The sequence below is a fragment of the Marmota marmota genome, unplaced genomic scaffold, assembly GCF_001458135.2.
Source record: "Marmota marmota marmota unplaced genomic scaffold, marMar, whole genome shotgun sequence".
Lineage (NCBI taxonomy): Eukaryota > Metazoa > Chordata > Mammalia > Rodentia > Sciuridae > Marmota > Marmota marmota.
In genome coordinates this window covers 1-5,946 of record NW_026005794.1, presented here as the reverse complement: position 1 = coordinate 5,946, position 5,946 = coordinate 1, and the positions used below count along the sequence as shown (strand labels likewise).

The window sequence follows — 5,946 nt, the reverse complement described above, 5'->3', positions numbered from 1 at the left end:
GGCTTGTTTGCGTCAAGGCTGAACACTCAACCCCACTCAAGGCTGAACACTGGACACCCACCTCTTTGGTGTAAAGGAAACCCACATCTGATCCCTGACCCCTCTGCCAGAAGGCAGAAGATGACACCCTTAGCAACTACTGTATGATCCAATCACTGTACGCCAATAAGACCCCATTAATTTTGGCTATAAAAACTCTCTCCTGCCGGGCCCTCCTCTCTTTCTCTCTCTTTATTCTCTCTCTCCCTCTGTCTCTTTTTTCTCTTCTTTCCTTGTTAATCAGACACCACCGCAATAAAGATCTCTTGGTCTCTCTAAGTGTCGTGGTCACTTTCCTTTCATCCAGTACTGAAACCCAGGAAGAGGGTGAAAACCCACTTTTGGGTCCTTCTTCCTTCGGACGTGCCAGTCACCAGATGACCTGAACCCATTTTTTTGACCTCCAGAACTACATCCACCACCGACCTTCGATTGGTGAGTTTCCCCTTTCTGGAGTCCTAAACCCAATGGTGGTGTCAGGAGGATTTGACCTCTTCGCCCACCTGTGGGGAGGAAAAGACCCCATCAAAGCCTTCAAGTCCATGATGGTCCCCATGGACTCCCTCCTTGGGCAGATTTGACTCTTGGGTTCAAAATTCCTTCCCTTCCTCTTCCCTGGCATAGACCTCATACATCATCTTCAAAGGACTGTTAACTTTCAAGAACACATAACAGAGAGGAAAATCACATCCCACCTAGACCTTCACGATCTCGGTGTCCCTCATAAAGTCTTCTCACCTTTAAGACTCGGCTGCTAGAGATATGCTTACCCTCCCCTTCCACTCTCCTTCTCTGGCCCTGGGAGTCTCCAGCCTCTCCAGGAGGAGTCCCAAAAAGCCTTGGCCAAGGTCTCCCATGGCCCTGGCCCTGTCCAGTATGGAAGCCTCAACTATCAGGATTTGGTGATGACCAATCTCTGCAGCTCGAACCTGCCACTAGGCAGTGCCTGATTTTTGGCTCTAGCGGGGATGCTCCTTTTGACAATAAATCAGCTCCCTCCTATCCCTATATAATGTTTGCAAGATGGGCAATACATCCTCTATGCCTGCTGACTCTCCCTTAGAATGTCTCTTAGACAACCTCAAGACACTCTCCTTGACACCGGACATCAAACCCCACAAACTGATTAAATATAGCACCTAGGATTGGCCTAATTATCCCCTAGACAACCAAAGCAAATGACCTCCTTTTGGATCTCTGGATCCCTCCATTCTAAGGGGTCTCTACAACTACTCTGAGCATTCGAAAAAATGGATAAACATCCCCTATATCCAAGCTTTCTTCTTGCTCTGATCCAATCCTGCTCTCTGCACCTCTTGAAAACATCTACACATTCTTCTAGCTTGCATTCCAACCCCCCCAACCACTGACCCCCCAACCTTCTCTTCTTCTGGACTCATCCACTACTTTGGACCCTGCTGATGAACCTCCACTCTATTGCCTGGCTCAAATAGGTCCTCACCCTTAACCTTCTGCCCCAGCCCCTCCACCATCACCCCTGCCTCAATAACATGCTTTCTCCCTTCCAATTACTAGATCAAAAACACCACCACCATTCCCCAAACTGTTGTCCCCTTGTGTGAGGTAGCAGGTACTAAAGGAATCCCCCATCCACTCACTCCTCTCTTCTCCTGTCTGTGACCACACCTGGTCCCACCAGGCCCCCTTACTGGCTAACCCAAAGCTCAAATGAGCTGAGGAGGGCCCTCAGACCCCTATCTTATATCTGGTGAAAATAGCCTTTAAAGTTGCTTTGTTATCACTAAAACAAGGTTACTAAGAATTTAAAGTCCCTTACAGGCTTTTTGGGATGTTCGCTCCTGTACTCCCCGCTGCTCTATCTATTCTACTGCTCAAGTTTTCCTTGCTAGGGAAAGTCCCAAACCCCTTTCCCATTATTTTTTTACATCTCCTTCCTCATTCTAAAGTCTACCTGAGCTGCTCTCAGCCCCACCTTCCTGTCTCCCCCCACCCCCAGGCCCACAGAAAAGTCTTAACTGACCTTCTCCAGAAATCTTCACCAAGGCTGATTTTAGGACTATCAGCAAAAGAGTCTCTACAACAAAATTTAATGTAGATAAGCTTCCTCTTTTTGTGTTGCTTGGTTTTACTTGGCCACTTGCCTGGAAAAATCAGAACTCCAGATGCTAGACACCTCCTCCCTAGTTTTTCACAAAAATATGTAAACAAGCCCTCTGGCCTTGAGCTGAGGATTCATAGAGGTGTCTCCATTTCTAAGATAAGAGAAGTTACCTGTTGGGCTCCATGGTAACTGCTGGCAGGGGGAGGAAAGAAAGAGAAAAAAAAGCTCTCCCCTTCTCAGGTGTCCTTGAAGGGTTAACTTGCCCAGAACAGTGAAAAAAAAAAAAAACTGCTTTTATGTGATCTTCTGCAGACTGTGAACTTCTGAGTCCCTCCTCTTACATGCTGGGTATAAATTTCCAAAACTACCTGAACTTGGGGTTCAGGAGATTGATTGATTGATTGCAGCAGAAGCTGTGACCTCTGAGCCTGGCTGCAGCCAGTTAAAATTGTTTGCCCATCTTCAGTGCTATCTGTGGTGCCTTGCCTTGTCCATCCCTACAACATTATAATTCTATATACTTAAACCTGTTTATGTTTTCATGAAATGGTAAACAGATGTGATTAACTGTGTACTGTAAATAACAAAATATTTCTTATTAAAATGGAATAATTTGCCTAAATTCAGAAATTTACAAGGATTATGTCAAAATGTGAATAAAGAAGGGGTTAATAGATCAAAAAGAGAAATCAGAAGGTTCTAGGTATGGATTTAATAGAAGGGAAAAAAAGTGTTTCTGGAATAAGAGAGTCTGTGTGATTAAGTAAATAAGAGGGTTTTAGTAGGTGATAAAGAAGGTCTGTGTAAATTGGTTATATACGGAAGATTTTGTGTAAATAATCTTGAAGGAATTAAGGATTATACAACTGTGGCTAAAAAACAACTGTTATTTTGTAATATTGTAATATGTTATTTCTTTAAGAGCTAAACTTGATTAATATAAAAACATCGATGTAATTGTGGTGCTATTGCTCTTCTTTGTATATTAAATGCGTTCATATTTTCCAGGTATATAAGTCTTTAAGGTAGAAGCTTCAAAAGAGAATTATATCAAGCTGGTATTCTCCAAAAGGTTGCATGGTAATTTTAGGCTTATAAGAATAACATATTGGAGATTTGTTTATATCATTTAATGTTCTATAACTGGACCTTTTATCAATAAGATTATATAAGTTCTATACACTGGGGTACAATTTAAATATAATATTATATTGTGTTAGCTAATATTCATGTTACCTCGAGCAGCAGTATATGTAAACTTCATAAAATGATATTTAAAAAACAAAGATCAGCTTCAATACTAGAACACTTTACCTCAGATTTAAAAAGAGCCCCACCTTACCTGAGATAAGGCTTTGCCTCCCATCTTACTACATGTCAGAATGACTCCAAGGTAGGCCAGACTTTAGTTAAAGCCCAGTACTCTTAATTTAAGATGGGTGAGACTGACTTGCTAGATGCTTAAGATCAAGACTTAAAATTAAAATTAAATTAAAAGGGCAAATAAAACCAATATTTGGCTCTTACCCTCTGAATCTGGCTGCAATCAGATAAACAAGGAACTTCTCTAAAGAGCTTTGCAACTCTGGGCCACATAATCTCCCAATCAGGGAGAGTAATGAGAACACCGGAGAATAAAAAGCCAATCAGTGCACTTGCTGTGAATAGGAAGGTCATTGGAGAAAGGAGACATCCCTGATGCTTTTAAGGAAAGCCACATGGTCAAGTAAGTCCTGGACCCATCCTAGTGCAAATGGCACTAGCAGAACTAAGAAGCTGCTCTCAAGTCCCAGATGAGTGACCCATATGAGAACTCAGCCTACTCTTAACAATAGATAGAAACAAAGTCCATTTTGACCAGCTTGATCTTAAACACCTACCCAAAATAGTTAAACCAAAACACAGTCATTTGTGGGTGTAATGAAGGACAAGAAAAGCTAGAAAAGAGGAGACAGCAACTAGGCCAACAGTCTCCATGGGGAATGTTCACTCATGTATGACCTTGGCTCCTCCCCCTTGCAGGACCCCTATTAGTTCTCTTTATGTTTCTCCTAATAGGACCATGTTTGTTAAATTGTCTACAGAAGTTCCTGCAAGATCAGATACACAAATTCACAAACCAGTCAGTCATTCAATTACTCCTTCAAGACTACCAATCCCTGATACCCAAGATGAAGACCTATGACTCATGACCAACTCCTCCAGCTCCAGAGACTCTGCCCCCATTTAAAACTCTCCCTGACCCCTTTTCCAATTTTTACAACCCCTCTTTCACTTCCCAGGAATGAGAACTACTCTCTAGCAGGTCCTCTCCACATGTTCTGTCTGCTGTACTGTATCCCCACAAGGAAGCATCAAACCTAAACTTCTCACGCATCAGATGAGGAGCTACCAGCCAGGTGAAGACTGACAGATCGACTTCACTCACATGCCTAGGCACAAAAACTTCTCTACCTACTTACTTTCATTGATACTTTTTCAGGTTGGATAGAAGCCTTCCCTACCTCCAGGGAAAGTGCTGACACTGTCGCCTCCATCCTCATTGAGCAGATCATTCCCAGGTTTGGACTTTCTACCTCCATCCAGTCAGATGATGGTCAAGCCTTCACTTCTCAGGTTGTTCAATTATTCTCCAAAGGCCTCAACATCACCTGGAGGCTCCACATCCCCTACCGAGTCCAGTCCTCGGGTAAGGTTGAGAGAGCTAACAGCATTCTCAAGGATCACCTCACTAAACTTGCTCTTAAACTCAGGCTCTCCTGGCCCAATCTGCTGCCATTGACCCTCACTGGAATTTGGGCAGCCCCTAGAGCTCACTCAGGCCCCTTTGAGCAACTCTATGGGTGCACTTTCTTAACCAACCAAAGCTTTCCAATCACTCCTCCTCCCCTTGTATCCTATTTGCTCTATCACACTTCCACACAAACTCCTAGGGGAACATGCAATCTGGTGCCTTCCTGCGCCACTCATTGTCTAAATTCCAGTGCAACCACAAACTGAATTGGATCCTCTTCAACTGGGTGACTCAGTCTTACTTCAAGAACTGCAACCTCAATTGTTAGAACCCCCCTGGACAGGACCCCATACAGTCATACTTACTACCCCAATGGCAGCCAAGCTTCTGGGTCACTATCCCTGGTACCATGTCTCCCACCTTAAAAAGGCACTTGTTCCAAATGTCCAGTTCTGGACTTCCACCACACCCACCAATCACAAAATTTCTTGCCAATTCTCTTCTTCTTATACTAATCATTAATCTCGCTCAAGCGAGATGTATGTATGTATGTATGTATGTATGTATGTATGTATGTAGATGGCATTTCTACATCCAAGCAATATAGCACCAGGATGGCATCACCCACTCTCAGTTTATGGGTCAAAGTGATTGCCCTTCCACTGGCTGCAATCAGGTCATCATCTTAACATTACTGGATTCAACCAAACCACCTCTGATATTTCCTAGAGTCCTTACCACAGGACCAATGGCTGATACCAAGGATCTCCACTGCTCAACCTATGGCTTCAAGGAACCTTTATGGACTTTGACCTTTCCTGGATAACTGTCCATAGCCAGTGTGTGTTATTTCTAGCTGCTCTGGTATTCCCAAGCCTTTCCCCGAACATTCCCCCTCTCTCCCAGGTAGGCCCCACACCGCCCCCTCTCAGCAGGAAGTAGCCAGTTTGAATTACACCATCCCCAAGCCACTTAGAAAAACAAAAAGGGAGAAATGTTAGTTGCAGAGCAGGCAGAACAAATGTTAGCTGCAATGTGGGCTGAACACTGGACCCTCACACGTCTGGATTCTTATGACTTGTTTGCCTCA

At 43.7% G+C, this 5,946-nt stretch overlaps 1 long non-coding RNA gene across 1 annotated transcript; it reads left to right on the top strand.

Moving 5' to 3' along the window:
* Window positions 1-229: 229 nt before the first annotated feature.
* On the top strand, window positions 230-5,940 carry LOC125614686. Its single transcript, XR_007345255.1, has 3 exons — window positions 230-474; window positions 4,207-4,521; window positions 4,605-5,940. It is a non-coding gene; the product is annotated as an uncharacterized LOC125614686 (long non-coding RNA).
* Window positions 5,941-5,946: the final 6 nt, after the last annotated feature.